At 41.2% G+C, this 19,844-nt stretch overlaps 1 protein-coding gene and 1 pseudogene across 1 annotated transcript in view; one reads left to right on the top strand and one right to left on the bottom strand.

Moving 5' to 3' along the window:
- The window catches only part of LOC118561913, a 716,353-nt gene that overhangs the window by 363,991 nt on the left and 332,518 nt on the right, over positions 1-19,844 (top strand). The gene's annotated exons all lie outside the window — the stretch shown is intronic.
- LOC118561874 overlaps positions 1-19,844 on the bottom strand; it is a 951,216-nt pseudogene that overhangs the window by 636,525 nt on the left and 294,847 nt on the right.

Raw genomic sequence — 19,844 nt, 5'->3', positions numbered from 1 at the left:
ATTAGGGCTGGGCAAGTTAACGCGTTAATTTCGCGTTAACTCATTAGACTATTAACGGCGATATTTTCTTTAACGCGCGTTAACGCATGTTGCTCACATGCTTTTATTTTGTGAAGGTCTGTCCAACTTCCGTTTGTGTGTGCCGCACTTCCGTTTCAGCGCTTCCCTCGGCCAAATAACATTAGTTTGACTGAAATGATCAACTGTCGCAGCAACAGTGTCAAAACTTGCAGAGCAATGGAAGTGGCAGGTCAGGGCCACAGCTTCAAACTATTCATGAGTGAGTGGATGATACAAAGAAGTGGCCTCATATAACGTACGAGGACATTTTAACCTGTTTTGTGTCGTTACTTGGTGCGGACGGCTCTGCTGTGCGACTTTACCGAAGCGAACCTCCGCAGTGAAAGAGTTGGATCGGTGTTAATAAATATCAACATGGATGACCTGGTATTCATGGAGGCTGATGTCCGTTCAAGCTAAAACTAGTCCGACGTTCACGCTGCTGGATTCTGACTGCATCAATCGGCTCTACGAGACCTCAGAGCGCTCTGATGCTGCGGCTCCAGGGAAAGCCTTCAGTCAGGCAGCGGCGACTTATGGAAGGTAGGCTGATGAATTATCTGATTCAGAAACATACTGGCCGTTGGCTCGTTGTGATTAGATTGCTGGTCAGTTAATTTTGTAATGTTTGGGATTTAACTGATGTTATGAGAGGATATCAAAACATTAGCTTACCTGTCTCCTCTCCTCTTGACGTCTCCTGGTTTTGTTTTTTTATGGAACTTCGCAGCCCAGACACTTTTCTGGCGTCATGTGGTCTTATGTTGGTCTTTTGTCCACAAAATGAAAAAAACATACGGTCGCTTCGGTGGTTTCTTCAGATTTTAAGCTTTTAACCACAGGCGAAGGGATTCCTCATTCTTCGGCTGAGGGTGAAGGAAGTAGGGCGCCTCGTATCCACAGCTTTTGTACACGGTCGATGATTCAAACACTCCTGCTCCACGTAAACCTTTCTTTTACACCCGTTACTATGACAACCTCTAACCACACAAATGATCCCGGTCTTCCTCGAAGTCATAATGACGAGTAATTTGAGACGAAGTAGCCGCATGAGCCGCTTCTCAGATAGCTAAACACTGACAGGAAGTGAGCGGGCGGAAGTCTCGCCCAAACAAACGTCAACTCGCTGCCTCCATGTTTCCGTCAAAAATAAGGTGGATATGCACGCGAGAAAGCAACAACAAAAAAAAACGCGTGTCAACGTCAAATAAACGCAAGCAACGCAAGCATATCGAGTTAGCAAGCATTTCAGTTTAAAGTTCTTCCAGCATGGAATATGACAGAAACAAGTTAGTTGTAACCACTGCCAAGTTAAACTTTGGTATTGAACATAAAATGGTAATGCTGCTCCCTGCTGTTACCTCAGAAATTGCCTGTTTTTGGTAGATTTTTTTCCCCATAAAGAGAATTCCCTGTCAGTGGCAATAAGCTTTAATTTATTATTATTGCTATTTTTTGTTTTACATGTTTAAGTTGAGCTTTACACTAAATATGTGTTACTGATAAGTGCTACAAATGTTACAACACTTTTGTTCATATGGCAGCAGAACATTAAAATAAAAGTGCTCTTTACACTACTTTTGAATTCATTCTTGGAGTTTGTAAATACAATGTGATTAATCAGGGCGATTAATCGCGATTAAATATTTTAATCGTTGCCCAGCCCTAAAAATAATGAAGGTTACTACTTCATATCACGGGTCCTTTTAGGAACGTAACCCCCGTGAGAAACGAGGGTTCACTGTAACCGTATAAGTCTAATAAAAGCTTCCTGAAGGGTCCCGGCCCAGACGGGCTCTGAAAGACAACAAGTGTCTCAGTTTCCAGTCATTCTGCAGAATAAAAACTGTTTTAATGGTCTGAAGGAAAATGCAGCTGAAAGCAACAAAGTCCATTAATGGAGAAAATGAGGAGCTTTTCTGTGCAGTGAGGTTTGATGTGCTGAAGGCAGCAGTGATGGAGCTCCCAGTGAGGACCGTCCTCCAGGAGGAAACCTCAGAGATGTGAGGAACCTGGAGATGAGCTGAGTCCACCATGAAGACATCAGCAGCTTACATCTTAAAGTTGCAGTGTGAGAGTCAAATTTCAACTTTTAAAACAAATCTGAATAAACGGTACACCCAGGTTAAAACCTTGTTGGCAGTCCTTGCCTGTCCTGTATCTTGTCTGACTTCATGCAACCACTTCCCTCCCTTCAGCCAGGCTGAGGAAAAGACTCCACCGTCAAAGCTTCAGAGCAGTTCAGCTGTCCTCGTTTCAGCTGGTTGTGCCTCAATGGACAAATAGCTGTCATTTCTTATTTCATGCTAATCTTTGATGTGAAACCAACATCTTCTCTGTCAATAAGAAAAGTTCTTTTGGAGTTTCATCAGTTTTCAGGAAAACGGTTTATAATTGAAGGACTTTGTGCTGAAAGCTTGAAAAAAAGCATGAATTTAACATCCTGAAGACTCACTGCTGCAGGGAGCAAAGGTGAAGAGAAGACGAAGAGTTTGATTTAATATGAGGTCAATGTTGCAAATGTGTCTTTTTAAAAATAAAATCTGAGATCTCTTTTGGTGCATCTCTCCCTTTGCAAAGGCGAACCTGAATTATGCGTCCATGGCTGATTAATTATTTTAAGTCCTGCACAAAGAATCAACGAACCCGGAGAAGCAAGACGGCTTCAACACGGTTAAAACTCAATTGATCAGTCAATACAACACGTTATGAGATAGTGAACGGCTCTGTGGGCATTTCCAGATGTGTCACCAAAACATTAGCTTTATGTTATTAAATTGTTCTATGTCTGTCTGCTTAAACCAAAAATCCTCCTTCCTGAGTCCATCACAGCTGTCTGCTGGTTTGTCTTTTTTCTTTTTCTTTTCTTTTTGACCCGCATGAATAGATCATATAGAGCGGATTTCACGTGTGATCAAATGAACACTGAATAAAGGTACAGCCAAAATTATCAGATTTAATAAGATTTTAAGTCAACCAAGAACATATAGAGATTTCAACCATATTAAGAAAACGAGATATGTCGCTTTTAAAGCTAGAACAATTTAGGAGTTAAAAAAAACTATTTCATTTCATTAGAATGTGATATTCTAATAAAATGCTGGAGGTTAAAAGTTTTATTGATTTCAAACACTCTCCTGACACGTGGATAAGTCGTTTGGCACCAAGACACCTGTCACCTGTGGTATCCTAGTGCAGCAGGTCTTGGTGATATCACAGTAAAATGGGCAAAAGTCTGGATTATTTCTGCCCTGCGATGGACTGGTGACCTGTCCAGGTTATACCCCGCCTCTCGCCCATTGACAGCTGGAGATTTTTAAAGCACCGACTGCTGTTTATCAGCTCATTATGAACCAAACAATAGTTTTTATCTTAAAGTCCTGAATGTAGAAGTCTGAGATTTAACATTTCCAGGCTGACGGCAGCAAAGGACATTTAGGAGGAGATCAATGAAAAAGAGGAGGAGTCAATGAAGAAGAGGCTCCTAAGCAGCATCCAGACCTGACAGATCTATAAAAAGTGATGATCAACAACATAAAGGCAACAATGCTGTTATCCACCCACACTGGTCTGTAAATGTGTAACATCTGAAGCTTGACTGGTGTTCTGGTAAAATGGTAGAAAACTGGTTTTTAGAAGTGGTTTTTAAAACCACTGCAGTGGTTTTAAAAACTTTTTATTTTACAATTTTGTAAACAACTGCCGAATAAACTGAATGTTACAACCTTGACATGATTATATGAGTTGTTTTACCGAGAAACCGATAAGAAGCGCCGTGAAAACCCGCCTGTTTGGCTGCGATGCGCGCTCCCGACACCGCCTGTCTCATAGACATAATATAAGAGTAGACGCGTCATTGGGCGGGTTCTGCCTATGCTGCGATGCGTCAAAGCGTCCGCCATCTTAAATGTGGCAAATCTGCAGTTACTCAGTCGCTTAAACAGTATCAGAGGGACTTTAATCTCTGAATATACTTTGTATTCGTAGTATTTTGTTTGTAATACTACAAGTTTATTTTCGTATCCCTTTAGCTTCATTCTCCTGAATTTATTCTCGTAAAGAATAAAAATATTTAAAATAATCGAACTTGGCCCTATTACTCCAGGAGTGAAATAATTCTGCAAACTGATTATTCTGGAAATGTTCCCCCTTAATTCTTATAATATGATGTTTTTATCATAACATTATCACTTTTGTGTTTGTTTGTTTATTTTTTACTTTATTGACCTAGGACTTTTTTTTCCTCATATTATTAATTTTACCCCCTTAATACTCACCCAAAAGTCTGTTCCTAAAGGTTCACATGTGACACGGTTTTTATGAAATAATGAAGACCACAATGTTTGGATTTACCAAATTGATCCTTATATTCATAACACATACACACACAATATATATATATATATATATATATATATATATATATATATATATATATATGTGTGTGTGTGTGTGTATATTTATTGCAGCACACGAATGAGGCATCTTCTCTGATCCACGTTCACAATAACAGAACTCAACTTTTTTCTGCCACATACAGTATATAACATGTTAGAAAGAAGATGGAAATGTTTTACTGTAAATTAAGACTTTTTGAAAGTCAGTGTTGATAGAAAAAATCTGTTTTATTGAAACAAGCATCAGAGTTTTATTAAAATATTGAAAATTGATCAGAGGAACAGAAGAGAATGAGCAGCAAATGAATCAAACACAGAAGAAGAAAATCTGTTTATTTCACATTAAAACACATGAAGTAGAACTGCAGCAAATATACAAAAGGAAGATTTAACATGTGAATGTAAAAAGTGTTTAGAAAAATAGGAGCTGACAGAAACAGATAATGTCCAAAGATTGAGAAAAACTGGCCAACATTTTAATGAAATCTGACTGATGAATGAAAGTACAAAACCAAGAGAGAAAGTCAACATGCTGATATTCAGAGTGAAGCTTTGACTGGAAACAGGCAGAAAAACAACATGTGGATCCTGGAATAATCCCAGCTTCCATCTTTAAAGGACTGGAAGAGGAAGAAGTTTCCAAGGAATCATTTAGAAGAGTTTCACAAAGAAACAGATTGAATCCATGAATGTGAAAACGTGTTTCTGAGTGAAAGAGACAGACATGAACAGACTGAACTATCTGTTCACCAGGGAGAGGCTTTCTCTGACAGGAGAAGGCTCTTTAGACTCAATCAGCACAAAAACACAGAGGAACCAGGACTGGACCAGAACCCAAAGCCAGGAAGCAGAGGTTCAGTGAATGTGGTGTTGAAGGTGTGGAGGTGGATCAGTAAGTCAGAGGAGACTCTGTAGAAGGACAGAATACCAGCAGGACAGTCCACATACACTGCTACTCTGTTGGAGACGGAGGAGGAGGAGATATATGTTCGTCTGTTATTGTGACGGACATAGTAACCATAATCAGAGCATCTCAGACTCCAGGAATGATCATTATATCCAAACCAACAGTCTCCACTGGTTCCTCTCCTCCTGATTCTTCTGTAACTCACTGATATATAAACTCCTCCTCTCCACTCGACCTCCCAGTAACAGCGACCAGTCAGACCAGTTCTACACAGCAGCTGAGGAAAATCAAATCTGTCTGGATGATCAGGATATGACTGAAGCTCCTTCACATATGTCACCTTTCTGTTGTCTTCAGACAGTTTGAGGTTTCTGCTCACTGTGTTTGTGTCGATTGTGAGTTGACAGGAATCTGATGGAGAGAACAAAGACAATCCAGCTGCAGTTATTGATCATTTATTGACACTTTGATGATGACTCCTGAATGAGTGATGGACAGTTTGAAGATGGTTGAATGTGAGCTGCTTTGTTGTCATGAATCAAATGAAAAACACACTTACACTTCCTCAGACCTGGTGTCAACCATCGGACTCCAGCAGGCTCCACCCTGAAAGGAGGAGGGGGGTCAGACCATCAGTCTCTTTCAGCAGCAAACATGGACATTACATGTCTCTCAGACACACATTGTCCTCCACTGAGAAAGGCCCAGTTTGTTCTGAAGAGGACTGGGAGACAATCTGCACTGAAGCTCATCTGACTACAAATTCAGACACATGGAGGGAGTTTAAGTGGAGAATAATGATGAGGTTCTTCAGAACCTCATCATTATTGACCCTAACTCCAGGAATTACAGCAAACATGGACCCAAATAACCTAGTTTATGCTGGAGAACCTGCAGAACCCACATAGCAGATCACAGCCATGTGTTCTGGTTCTGACCCAAGCTGGATGTGTTCTGGTTGTAGCCCTTTTATCCTCACAAATGAAGTGAGTGGGCTCTGGGTTCTATCAATCTCTTCAATGTTTCCTTCAAAGTATTATCTGGGATCTCTGCACGGTATCAGATTTTAGCTCTAAACACTGAACACTGGAATAATGAGGCACAGACTAAATCACCACTTGACACAAGGTAGAAAGCAGGACTGTCCAACCTACGGCCCGCGGGCCAACTGTGGCCCATGGTCCACTTTTTATTGGCCTGCAGAAAATTCTGAAAATATTACTGAATATGGCCGTACAAAAAGCTTGAGCTCTACTCTGCTGCACTTCTCAGTTTCAACACTATATGGAGCCACAGAAACAAAATTAAGCAAAGAAAACCTTTACCATGAGTCACCAGAGATGGCAGCACTGAAGAAACGCAAAATATCAAGTGAGTGAAGAAGTTTTCAAAGACGGTGGGAAAATTAGTATTTCTTCAAAGAAATCAACAGAAAGTGTGTCTGTCTGTTTGATTTGTAATGAAGATGTTGCTGTGATGAAAGAGTATAATGTCCGTCTGCACTATGAGACCAAACATCAGAGCTACACTTCGTACACCGGTGCCCAACAAACTCAGAAAGTCAAGCTAATGGCAGCTAGCCTGCAAGTTCAACAGCAGGTTTTTTATTCTAACAAAAAACAGGAAAACACCACAACAGCAAGTTATGAAGTCACTAAACTTATTGCCCAGCACAGCAAACCGTTTTCAGACGGTGATTTTATAAAGCAGAGCCTCATCAAAGTCACAGAAATAATGTGGGCAGAAAAAGTGGCGGATTTCAACAATGTGAGCGTATCCAGAAATACAGGTGTGTGGAGAATCCAGGACTTATCTGTTAACTCCAAACTTCAGCTGAGAGACGAGGCTTGTGCTGCTGGTTTTTACTCCATAGCAGTGATGAGAGCACAGATGACACAGACACCGAGCTACTGTTCATTTATTTGAGGGGAGTAGGTGATCATTTTAGCTGTAGGGAGGAACTGCTTGATATGATGAGCCTAAAAGGCACAGCGACAGGAAAAGCTATTTTTGAAGCTGTGTCAGAGGCAGCTGAAAAGATGGAGCTTAAATGGGACAAGCTCTGTGGAGCAACAATGGATGGAGCTCCGGCCATGATGGGCGAGCCCAAAGGAACGGCATGGTTGGCGTGCGCCAAGGTAAAAGAGAGCGGAGGTGAGGCTGTTAGGATGTATAATCCACCAAGAAGCTCTGTGTGCCAAGACTGTCCAGCTGGACCATGTGATGAACACTGATGGAAAAACTGTCAACATAACTGGAGCTAGAGGACTGTAGCACAGAGAATTTCAGGCTTTCCTGTCTGATGTGGATGCTGAATACGGGGATGTACTCTACCACTCTGATGTGGACGCTGAATACATGGATGTACTCTACCGCTCTGATGTGGAAGCTGAATACATGGATGTACTCTACCGCTCTGATGTGGATGCTGAATACATGGATGTACTCTACCACTCTGATGTGGACACTGAATACATGGATGTACTCTACCACCCTGATGTGGATGCTGAATACATGAATGTACTCTACTGCTCTGATGTGGATGCTGAATACATGGATGTACTCTACCGCTCTGATGTGGATGCTGAATACATGGATGTACTCTACCGCTCTGATGTGGATGCTGAATACGGGGATGTACTCTACCACTCTGATGTGGATGCTGAATACATGGATGTACTCTACCGCTCTGATGTGGATGATGAATACATGGATGTACTCTACCGCTCTGATGTGGATGCTGAATACATGGATGTACTCTACCGCTCTGATGTGGATGCTGAATACATGGATGTACTCGACCGCTCTGATGTGGATGCTGAATACGGGGATGTACTCTACCACTCTGATGTGGATGCTGAATACGGGGATGTTCCTCTTCATGAACTAAGTGACCCTCTGTGGCTGGCAGACCTGGCATTTTTAGTTGATCTTACGCATCATCTGAATACACTGAACAAGAAGCTACAAGGCAAAGAACAGCTGGTGCCACACCTGTATGCACACCTGAAAGCCTTCTGGGTAAAGCTCCGCCTCTCATATGTGAACAAAGATTTTCTCTGTTAAATCAGAACAAAAGCAGACTGAGAAGCAGAATGACTGACAGCATCTCTGTGAAGTCCTTCGTGTCTTAACCAGCAAACTTTCTGCTGACATGTCAGCCATCCTTCAATCAAAGGACAGCATCACTGCTCCCACTGACTGCAATGTTCTTCACATTATAGCTGACTTAAAAATACACACAGTATTCATGTGGCAATATGGCACCTCTAGTGTGGCCCTTTGTTTAGTTTTCTGGATTTGGCCCTCACTAAAAAAGTTTGGACACCCCTAGTATAAAGTGTTAATGTTCCCCCTTTTATTTAGAAAGATAAAAAAGGTGAATAAAATAAATCTACTTTAGGACCTTTAAATGAAATAAAGACAAGTAACAAGTGCTTCTCTGCATAAAACACTAAAATAAAAACACTCAGGATGTCAATCTAAAATCAAAGTTCAATAATATTTGCTTAAAGGCATACTATGCAACATTTTTCAGTTAATTAATGTGTTCCATACCGTTTTGGATGATTAAATGAGTCATTTCAGGTCGAACAAAGGTTTTCTCGGCGGCCCTGGTGGTCTGTGAGGGAAATACCGTACTTGCAATAGCGTACCGCGAGCGAGCTAGTTTTAGAAACGCAACGTCACGATGACGTCACATCACGTGGTACGCAGTAGGGCAAGCTTGCATAGTCCGCCGCTGTTTCGCTGTAAAAGAGACGTGCGTTACCCTTGGTTTTACTCGGTAAACGACTGCTTTTTCCAAATCTAAGACCATGGTTTTTAAACATTGTTGCTATGGAACGTACAACAGCGACTCGAGGTACGCTGATCGGCCGCATATGAAGGATGTTTTCTTCAAGACTGCCAAGGAGAAATGTGTGCGCTGGGTACACCGGTGCGGTCAGCCTACACAACAGTTCAACCCGGAAAAGTTACCAAATTCACGTACATATGTAGCAAGCATTTTGTTGGAGGAAAGGGTCCAACCGAAGAACATCCTGACCCAATTCCAGCGACATCAAGTAGTGAACAGGTAAGAGTATTTTGGTGGCCGACATGTTAATATTGAAGCGCCTGCTACCATGATAGCATATAGGCTATCCTGGTAGCAGGCGCTAACTTGATACCCTGCTACCAGGATAGCTTACTCAAAAACATTTCAAATAAGACAAACATTAAACATATACCGATCCCTGGATGGTGATTACAAACATAAAAAAGGCAGACGATGCCATGACCGCCACGCAGGAAAAAAAAACAAAGCTTACCGTTCGATCAACTCGGCCCGTTTTCCGGTCTTTTTAAGCCCTCGACACTCAAGCCATCGTTTGAGCTGAACGTTGGTGTATTCTTCGACAGTTCGACCAGTAATCCGTGCGCCTGGAACATCGTCTTGTGAAAGTTTAACGGCTGTAAAGTCGGTCATATCGCTGGTTGCTACGGGCGTTCTCTACCTGTATGCCCTACCAAAGCGGCAAAAGGGGCGTTGCTCTTGACACGGTGACGTCACGTGCGCGGTATGCTATTGCAAGAGCCCTCGGCCCGCACCCACAGGCTCAGAAGTCTCGTGTAAGACCGCGAGAGTCGGTCTTGCTTTACGGCGAGAACTCCATGTGTTTTTGCCCTGCCATTCACTATATGCACGCGCGAAAGCAACAACAAAGAACCGCGTGTTAACGTCAAATAAACTTGTAAGCATATCGAGTTTTTATTATTATTAATATTTTATTTATTTATTTTTTTGAACGTTGCCGAGGCGGTAGCGTGAGTTTTTTCCAAGTCATACACAGTTTACAAGGTAAACTGTATTGCTCCGTGTCTAGATAATCCATCCATAGTTTTTCTAATACAATATACGGCTCGACAGGAAGCAATAAAAATAAAAAGCAAATCATCATACAAATAACTTAAATATTTTAGATTTATGGCTCCAACACAACTTTTTCCTCTTTAAAAGCCACTCTTAAATGATGTGTTTGTCTGTTTATAACAGCCACCAAGAAAAAAATCTCTACAGTTACACTGTCGCGCTGGGCTACAGGATCCTGTCTATTGCCCAATACGCAATTAATTCGAAAAGCTCTAAAATTGCACCTTCCGCAACAGGTTGCTGTCGTAAAAATGGACATGGCTACGACAGACTTCCCATCTCCTCCGCTTATACAGCCGTGATCTAATCTTGTTTACATTAAATAAGCCTGCTCTCGAGCAGGTTTAAGCTGGCGCACATGTTGCTATGACAGCAAGTGCAGGATGTCTTTCGAAGAACCAAACGATCCAAGATCATGCCAAATCGTCAACAATGAAATCCTGTTAACTGAGTTAGCGACGTACGAAGAACGGACCCCTGTTCATTGTTATTGTGTTTATCCGGGTTTTTCGCGCATGCGCGCCGGACTGGTTGGCAAAAGACGAACACAACGACGGACGCAAACAGAGAAACTGACGAGTTCTCCACGTATTTTTCTTCTTTAGATAACGTATCACAAGATCGTTTTAAGAGTAAGTTGATGGTTGATGGTATCAGATTGCCAGATCCACACAGCAAAAGCCTGAAGGGAGGGAGCGAGTCTGTGAAATGCTGGCCAAGTGTTCTGTACCGCGACATATACAGCTGCCTTATAAACACGCAGGCCAGTACACACGAGAGAGCACGAAATCCCCTGAAACCACTATTTTATATTGGGACAAAGGCTCCAGCAACGCCCGCGACGCCATGAGGGATTAAGCGGGTCAGAAAATGGATGGATAGATGGATGTTCAGACATGTTTGTAACAGCAGAAAGCGGCGTCGGACACAGACCGCGTCTCAGCATATAGGAAGACCCGCCCGTTAGGTTAAAAAAAAACATTTTTTACTACGGATTATTTAGGTGTTTTTGTCTTGTTAAAATGGGTGGGGGTATCGGCGATACCCCCACCCATTGGCGATCATTGTTCTACTTAAATAGCGGCGGAGGGGAGGTGGCGATCACTACACGGGCCGGAGAAGCAGCCGCTGCCGCTTCTCCGGCCCGTGTAGCAATCGCCACCTCCCCTCCGCCGCTATTTAAGTAGAACAATGACTAGAGCAGAATTAAGTTGTATTTACCGGAGATGAAGTGTAGACTGCAAATTCTGTCATAGTATGATGGCTCCCCCAGTCCATTGGGAGTGTCTGCCTGCGCTCTTTTCATTGAAAATATCCATTTCTTTCTTCGTCCTTCCTCCTTCGGTAAACGACAGAAACGTACATCCAACGATTTGGAATGCCTCTCTGTGCAACCGGGAGCACAACAAGTCGTAGGCATTGTTTAGATTCCAAAAATAAATGAACTAAAAGTATGCTCTAAATCACCCGTTTTGTCATGTAGTAGACGAGAACAGCTCTGTTTTTTGCCAACCACCGTGACCCGGATGTAGCGCTGACGTCACGCGTGAACTACCCTATACCTTTAACTTTTGGTCCTCGTCTCCAACGTTTCCAGAGGTCCTAAAAGCTTCCGGGTGGCTCAGAGTTCTAGCTGGGTCCAATCTCTCGTTGTCCGGTTGGGTAACGATACTCTACAAGCTCCTAGGTCCAGCTGAGTTAGCCTAGAGTCCATTAGCCAGTTTGTTAGCATCGGCTAGTTGCTATGCTAAGCTAGCGGCTAAAACAGTTCAAAAAGCTTCAAGTAGAAACTTCAGTGTCTTTTACCTCGGACTAAAGCTCACTGACTCACTGTGGATCATTGTGGGGACAAACCACGGCACACATCACTGTTTATAGTCCAAAGACAAGTCAGTTTAACATGGAGATGTTGACTTATGGCCGCAGAACCGGATCTCTCGGCTTCTCTGCTGCGCTCTCTCACCCAAACCTATGATGCATTCAATGACTTCCTCTGCGTAGGAAAATACACTTCTCACATGTACCGTTATTAAAGGAGAAGTCCGGTCAAAATCAGAATTCAAACTGTTGAAAATACTTTAAATATAAAACTACTACATACTGTGCAATAATTAAGAATAATTTTCATTTAATCATGTTTATGTGGAGGAATCCATCTTGGTCAAGAATAGTACTGTCACCTCCCATTTTGTGACGTCACTCAGCGGACCCGCTGTTGAGCAACGACACACTATTTTCCAAGACAGCGACGACTGGTGCTCTGTACGAAGCAGAGAGTGATGAAGTACTTAGTGACAGTGATGGGAGTTCCGGGGAGCTATCATCATCTGATAGCGATATGGATTTTTTTAGAAGAGTTTCTTGACAGAAACCGGACTTATTTCCAGTACAAACTCAGTCGGGTCCCCCAAGATATATATATATATGTGTGTGTGTGTGTGTGTGTGTGCGTGCGCGCGCGCTCCGCCGCAGCACGGTTTTACCGGCGCTGCAGCGGAGGAGAGATTGCGCTGAAGTGACTTGAGTTATATTTGCCCCCTAGTAAATAGGGCAAGTGGTCATTATTGTATAAATATTAAAATATAAAAGCGTTCCAGCTCATGCTGGAACGCACAGATGCTTACCGACCAGAGGGGCGGAGGGATTCTTGCCTTTTAATAAGGCAAGAATAAATTAATTAACCCTTTTTAAACTATTTCATGTTTACTTCATAGACTTCTTACTACATCTCTTATTTAACCAGGGGCGGATCAAAGGATTTTTCAAAGGGGGGTGCGCACCTACGGGTCATGGGGTCACAGGGTCAAGGGTCACGGGGTCACAGGTCAAGACAATGTGAGGCTAAAAGACCAAAGAATACCATCTTCACTCTTTCACACTACCCTAATTATTCATCCAAGGGTTTTTAATTGATAATTTTAATGGATGAACATAAGTAGAATTAGCATGATTACATTATTGTAATTAAAAAAAGATCTCTCGGTTTTTAAAGCATGCACAAGGTTAAAAAGTAGTTTGAAGAAAAAAACGATCCTTATCAACAATTAATCAAACAAGGAGTTTCTTTATTTCCAGAAATTATATTTACACAGAACATGAAATAAAAAAAAAACAAACAAGGACTTGGGTTCAAGTATGGTTCAAGTAAGACAAAGGAGATTTGAATATATTTTAACAAGATAAACTGTTGAAAAAAAAAAAAAAAAAAAAAGTTAAACCAGACAAAGAATATTGTTCTCTACTACAAACTTTATGATGATGATAATGGGTTTACAAATGTCAACCTTCTGGGATGCTTCTGGGCAAATATGTCAATGATTTTGTTGATGTCTAACTGAATGTCCTTGTGCACATACAAAAGTAGCAAAGCCACAAACCTTTCCTGTCCCATTGTTGACCTCAGCAAAGTTTTCACTGCTTTAAGACCTGAGTTAGCACGTTCCACAGAAGCACTGGTAACAGGTATGACTGACAGAAGGTGAAGAATCATATAAATGTTTGGGTAGCACTTCATATTTGTTATCTTTAGAATTTCAGGGAGAGAGCTGGGTTTTTCCACTGATGATGACCACTTTGTGTGCCACAACTTCACTTCCTGTCTGAATGTTGATCCTGACGGTAGATCATCTTTATATGATGTAAAGATGTCTTTTTCATTCTCAGTGTTCATCAAATGCAGGTTGCTTGGCAACAGTTTTAAGCCTAGTATGGCAGCTGCGGACATAACACTGAAGCGCGAGTCAAGTTCTGAAATGAGACTGTCCAGAAATGGAACAAAGACTGTACATCTCCAGTACTGCATAGGGTTATTTGAAGGATTGCTGTTTCTCATTGTCTGTCGTCCACAACGTCTAGGTATTGGGAGGTCACCATCAAAACCAGCCAGTTTCCCCATTTCTAACATTGATTCGTAAACCTCTTTGAATTCAGCTTCAGCCTCACATCTTATGTCCCTTAGAGTGTCTTTTACAAGTTTGACCTCTTCATATGCAGTGAGGATATCCTGTGATGACCCTTGTAATAGAATACTTAATGACTTGGTGAATCCAAAGAAGTACCTGTTGCACTGTAAAGCGGCAATAAAGTTGGCCGAAGTTACTGCTTTGAGGAGGCCAGTTGCTTCAACTACTGCTTTGGCATCCCACACAGAATCTGCATTCTCTGATATAACATTAAGACAATGGAGAAGAGCTTCATAAAGGTTGTGAAAGTCTTCAAGGCTAGTGTGACGCTCAACCCAACGAGTCTCACACATGAGCTTTAACTTCTTCTTAGCCAACAGTTCTTGTCCTGCTGCAAGCCTTTCCTGGTTAATCTCAGACACTGAAGATTCAAACTGTTGCTGCCTCTTTGGTGAATACTTGAAAAAAATACCAACTGAAGCAACAGTTGAAAGCATACATTTGATATCCAGAACAGATGATGACTTGGATAATGCTAGGTTTAATTGGTGACTCGCACAGTGGAAGTACTTAGCTCTTGGGGATTCTTTGCAAAAGTTTGCAGCACAACCATTTACTCTTCCTGCCATATTGCCAGCACCATCATAGCCTTGAGCACGACACAGTTTTGGATCTAGGCCAACTTTCCTTAAAGAGGTCAACAGGTTTTTACATATTGCTTCCCCTGTTATGGAATCACATCCAACAAAATCTATTAACCTTTCAAAAGGAATGCCATCTTTCACGTAGCGGATACACACACCTAGTTGTTCACAGTTTGAAACATCAGTGACCTCATCAGCTATTACAGCATAGTGTGGCCCCCATTCCTGATTCAGCACATCATGCACAATTGTGCTTTGAATATACTGTTTTATACAGTCAAGCAAATCGTTTTGAGATGTTTTAGAAATGTATTTTGCATTTTGACCGCATGAGTCCAAGTAATTTTTAAGTGGGTCATCGCCTGCTTCTTGTCTGAACTTGAGAAGTGCAAGAAAGTTGCCTTTGTTTAGACTTTCTGATGTAGGATCGTCTCGGTGGCCTCTTAGGGCAAAGCCATGACGCCCACACAGCTCTATACATTTTACAACTGATGAGAGGAACAGTCTATTTTCTGTAACACGTTTATCCATCTCAGAATTCAACATGTGGTTAATCCTTGTTTGTTGACCATTCATTACATCCACAAAAGCACGAAACTTTGCATCAGAACTCTGGTGGTATTGCAGTTGCATGTGTGTTGTAATTTGTTCAGTGAACTTTCTCCAGTTAGTAAATGGCAGGTCTATCAAAAGACTAGCCCTTCTACTCTGACTCTCAACAGGAAACAAAATGCATGGCAAACAGTACACGCCATCTTCCTGGGCAGAGTATGATAAAAAGTCATACATGTCCAGCCAGTCCCTCTGGCATGTTCTTTTGGTCACCCCACTGGCTCTTCGGTTGTCTTTAAAGTCTCTGGCAGGGAAATTGAAAGATTTGGGTGGTTTTCTGGTCTGAAGAAGTTGGAGTTTTCCAGAGTCGTCCATTTCACTAATCCGGTCCTTGGCCTTTGATATATCTGTAAGAACATTGATATTTACATTACAATTTTGTACGGGTGCTGGTGGAGTTGTAAATCTGCCTACATGAAGCCATTGTATATAGTCTTGCTTTATTATGAAATTATTATTATGAAATGTAAGATTAAGATTAAGCAAAAAAATCAATCGTGTAAAACAAAAACAAAATTAGTTGTTTTGACATTGAAAAAAATACAACTATTACTAACCTATGTCGTAAGTTGTTTGGGGCAAATCCGCTTGGTTGAGCGCCGGTTCTTCAGTTGTCTTTACACCGAAACACGGTCCTTGTTGTTCATCTGGAAAAGAAAATAATTTTAGTGATCAGGTGAACCTTGTAATCTCAGGAGGAGCCACAAAACAATTTAATGTTGTGTTTTTATCGTAAATTATTAAATTCACTGAACACATATCACCAGGTGCACAAAACTGAATTTACTTAAAAGTAAATTGTATTTTTATTGTAAAATATTAAATGCACTGAAAACAAATAACACCAGATCGGTAGTTATATCACAATGTTAACAAGACTCCCTCAGACTCCAAGCATGTGCTTAGAGCATTCATTGATTTGGATCCTTACCAATTGAGAAAAGTTAGTAAGTATTCCTACAATTGCATCACTTTGCAACTCTAAACAACTTGTTTATCAACAATCAACAATGTTGATAATGTTTTCTCAGTATCAACATTTTCTAGCAATCATCATACCTTTTATCTGTGTGTCTCCAATATCTGAACATTCATACAGGTCAATGCTGTGGTCATTTTCTGTAGTTGTGCCAGGTGGTCCACTGAAGAATAGAAAACAAGATATAAACATTTCAATGTGTGTTATTTAGATTATAGACTTAAGCCTACACTTTGGATTTATTACTACACGACAAAACTTCTGAACTCGTTTGTTTGTGCTCTAAACTGCCGCACTACAGACAATGGCGGAAATATTCCTCCGCCTCATAACTTCACAGTGAAAACCGTAATGTTTTTTTTCACTTTTTCCCTATGTAGTGGAACATCCAACGGCCACGCACGTGGTCATTGTTGCTTAAACAATAGCTGTAACAAATTTCAATGGTGAAGTCCTCCCGAAATCCAAAATAATTGTTGATCGGAGGTGGGCAAAACGGTTCCTTGAATTAGGAACCGCTGTACAGAGCACAAATGCACGACATTGGGAAACTTGTTAAAGGAAAAGCCCGGTCAAAATCAGAATTCTAACTGCTGAAAGTACTTTAAATATAAAACTATTACATACTGGTCAATAAATGAACTCGGTGTTTCTTTTTCTTTGAAGTCGTGTGTTGGTGCGGCGCTTTAAACTGCCGCACTACAGACAATGGCGGAAATATTCCTCCGCCTGATAACGTAACGGCGAAAACTAATGTTTTTTTTTTTTTTTTCACTTTTACCCGATGTATTGGAACATCCAACTGCCATGCACGTGGTCGCTGTTGCTTCAACAATAGCTCTCGCGAATTTCAATGGCGAAGTCCTCCCGAAATCCAAAATAATTGTTGGAGCTGTGCACAACGGTTGTAGCTTGTAGAGTGTAGCAACGCACAGAGAGACGTCACAGGAAGTGACGTCGCCCAGTAGCGCGCAACATGGCTGCTCTTTACACAGTGACGAGACGACAATTTATGCTTTTATTTCCTTATCGATTAACGCTAAGTTCATGAAATCACCACGAACATTTTAGTTTAAGATATAGCTAATGATCCTTGTTGACCAGACTTCTTTTTTAATTTGCCTGTCGTCGGCCGCCGGGTTTCGGTCGGCTTTTTTTTCTGGCTACATATGTTCACTGTTTACGAATCAAAAAATCATATAAATTTGCTGTTATTTAAAAAATAAAGTGATAAAGTTGGTTTCTACTTACCCTTCTGTTGGATTGGACCAGAATCTTAAAAGAGATGGTTGTCTGCTTTTCTTGTTTGGCCTTAAATCTTCCAGCTCTCCTCGTGCTCGCTTCGACGCCATTGTGGTATCACTGAATCGCGTTGCGTTGCAACGCCGCGTTATTACAGCGCCCAGGTCTCGCGTGGCGAGACCTGGGCGTTGCAATTCAAATTCATGCCGATATCCGGTGTCTCAACCGTCGCGTCGGCGTCATAGCGCGTTCCAGATGACAGGTAATGGCTACTAATCTTAATTCTATGAAGGATGTTTAAGATTTCGGCCTCTTAAAAAAAGTACTTTTGGTCTCCCAAAGGGGGGTGCGCGGGCCCCCGCCTGAATCCGCGCCTGTTAACTAAACTACATGGTCCTGATCCAAGCTGGATGAGTTCTGAATGGATGGATCTGAGGCTTCAAAGCAGCTTTCAAAGCCAACGTATCACCAGAACCCAGTTCTGCATTGTTGGGTCTCACCTCAGACGGTCAGAGGGACCAACAAAGTTCTACCTCTTCAATCTGCTGCTCACTGCAGCCTTGAAATGCAGATCAACTGATTGGTTGAAGGCAGAACCTCCATCCTACAACTGGCGGTGCTGAAAGTTTGGGCCAGGTACCAAATGGAGAGAAGAACCAACTTGACCAGACTTTAAATGAATGTGTTCTATAGGTGTTGGGAACCTTCAGTAATGTTACTGATGCAATAAAACTAAAGGTAGTAATTAGTATTTGGATCATTGTTAGATGGAGGATCTGAGACTTTGTGACAACACAGGTCTGACCCAAGACTGCTTGATGATCTGGTTGTTCTTTTTTTGTTGTTTTTTTGTTTAGAAAATGAAAAACTCTATAAAATTAAGTTTAAAGTGTGTTTCATCATGTGAATCTAACTGATGAACTTCTCTTTCACAAATATATTCAGAGTTCCTATTCAACACCATTAAAGACCCTCGGCTCTTTAATTTTCCCTGTGAGCCGTTCTTAGTGAGGAGAATATTACAGAAAACTGGGAAATGATCTCTGCCTGCAGACGAGTCATCTAATAAATCCCATTTCACAACCAGCTGAAATATTCCTGGACACTAGTGTTAAATCAAGGACTGATCCATTTCCTGGATGAACATCTGTTCTGGTCCATCTTCCATCATTCAACAGAATAAATGATTATCCTCTAAATGTTCTTTTACTATTTCTTCATTTCCATCTGTTCTGTTTCCTCCCCATAATATTCCATGTGCATTAAAGTCACCACATATTACTGATTATCTCCACCATTAATCTGCATTAACTAATTCAGATCTAACTTTTTACAAGGATTATAATAGTTAACTATAATTAAGTAACCTAATTTATTATTCTCTCTATTACTACATATTCTAGATTAGTTTTATTCAGAAAACTAGTTACAGTTTTATTTTATCTTTTACACATTTTATCCGTCTGTGCTTCTTTAAACACATTTAACACGTGTTTACCTCTCATCACAACAACCTCCTGCCATCTTGGAGGAAAAGTCACCATGAATGATGTGACATTTTCTCCATAATCACACATGAACTCTGAGCTGCTGCTTTCAGCTCCGTACCTGAATTATCTAGTCTGGAGTCAAAGGAAAAGAAGGGAACCAAATCTCTGCAGCTCCAGATTTAGCTCCACAAATGTGATAAAATAAAAACTGAATAAAGTTACGACCAAAATGATTCTTAACTCTGGCTGATCTATTTTTTAAGTTTTTCTGCTCCAATCTTGCACAAAGTCAGCCCACAGCTTTCCACTATTTCTGGGGGAACAGATTGTTGTGGAAAATGTTATTGATGTATTTAGCTCTGATCATATCTGGTCTGAATGCACCTGCATAACTTTCCTGTGATAAAGAAGCTCACATACTTACATATTTACTGTGTTTCTACATCAAAGGGCATAAAGAGGAGTTGAGTTAGATAGGAACTGGATCGTACCAGTGGCTGCACTCCTCTGAAGATTACTCCCGCTTTCTTTGTTAACCCAGAATGTGTAAAAGTTTAATGTTTTCTTTTTCTCTTCACTCTGTTTACTTTGTGAGTTAGGGGACAGAGACATTTAAACGCTTCTACCCTTGGAATTAAATAACTTAGAGAGACAAAGATGCATCTTTTATCTTGATTAAAAACAAGTGGTGTGCTT

The sequence above is a fragment of the Fundulus heteroclitus genome, unplaced genomic scaffold, assembly GCF_011125445.2.
Source record: "Fundulus heteroclitus isolate FHET01 unplaced genomic scaffold, MU-UCD_Fhet_4.1 scaffold_75, whole genome shotgun sequence".
Classification (NCBI taxonomy): Eukaryota; Metazoa; Chordata; class Actinopteri; order Cyprinodontiformes; family Fundulidae; genus Fundulus; species Fundulus heteroclitus.
The sequence above is the reverse complement of the archived record's forward strand: the minus strand, read 5'-3'. Positions and strand labels throughout refer to the sequence as shown.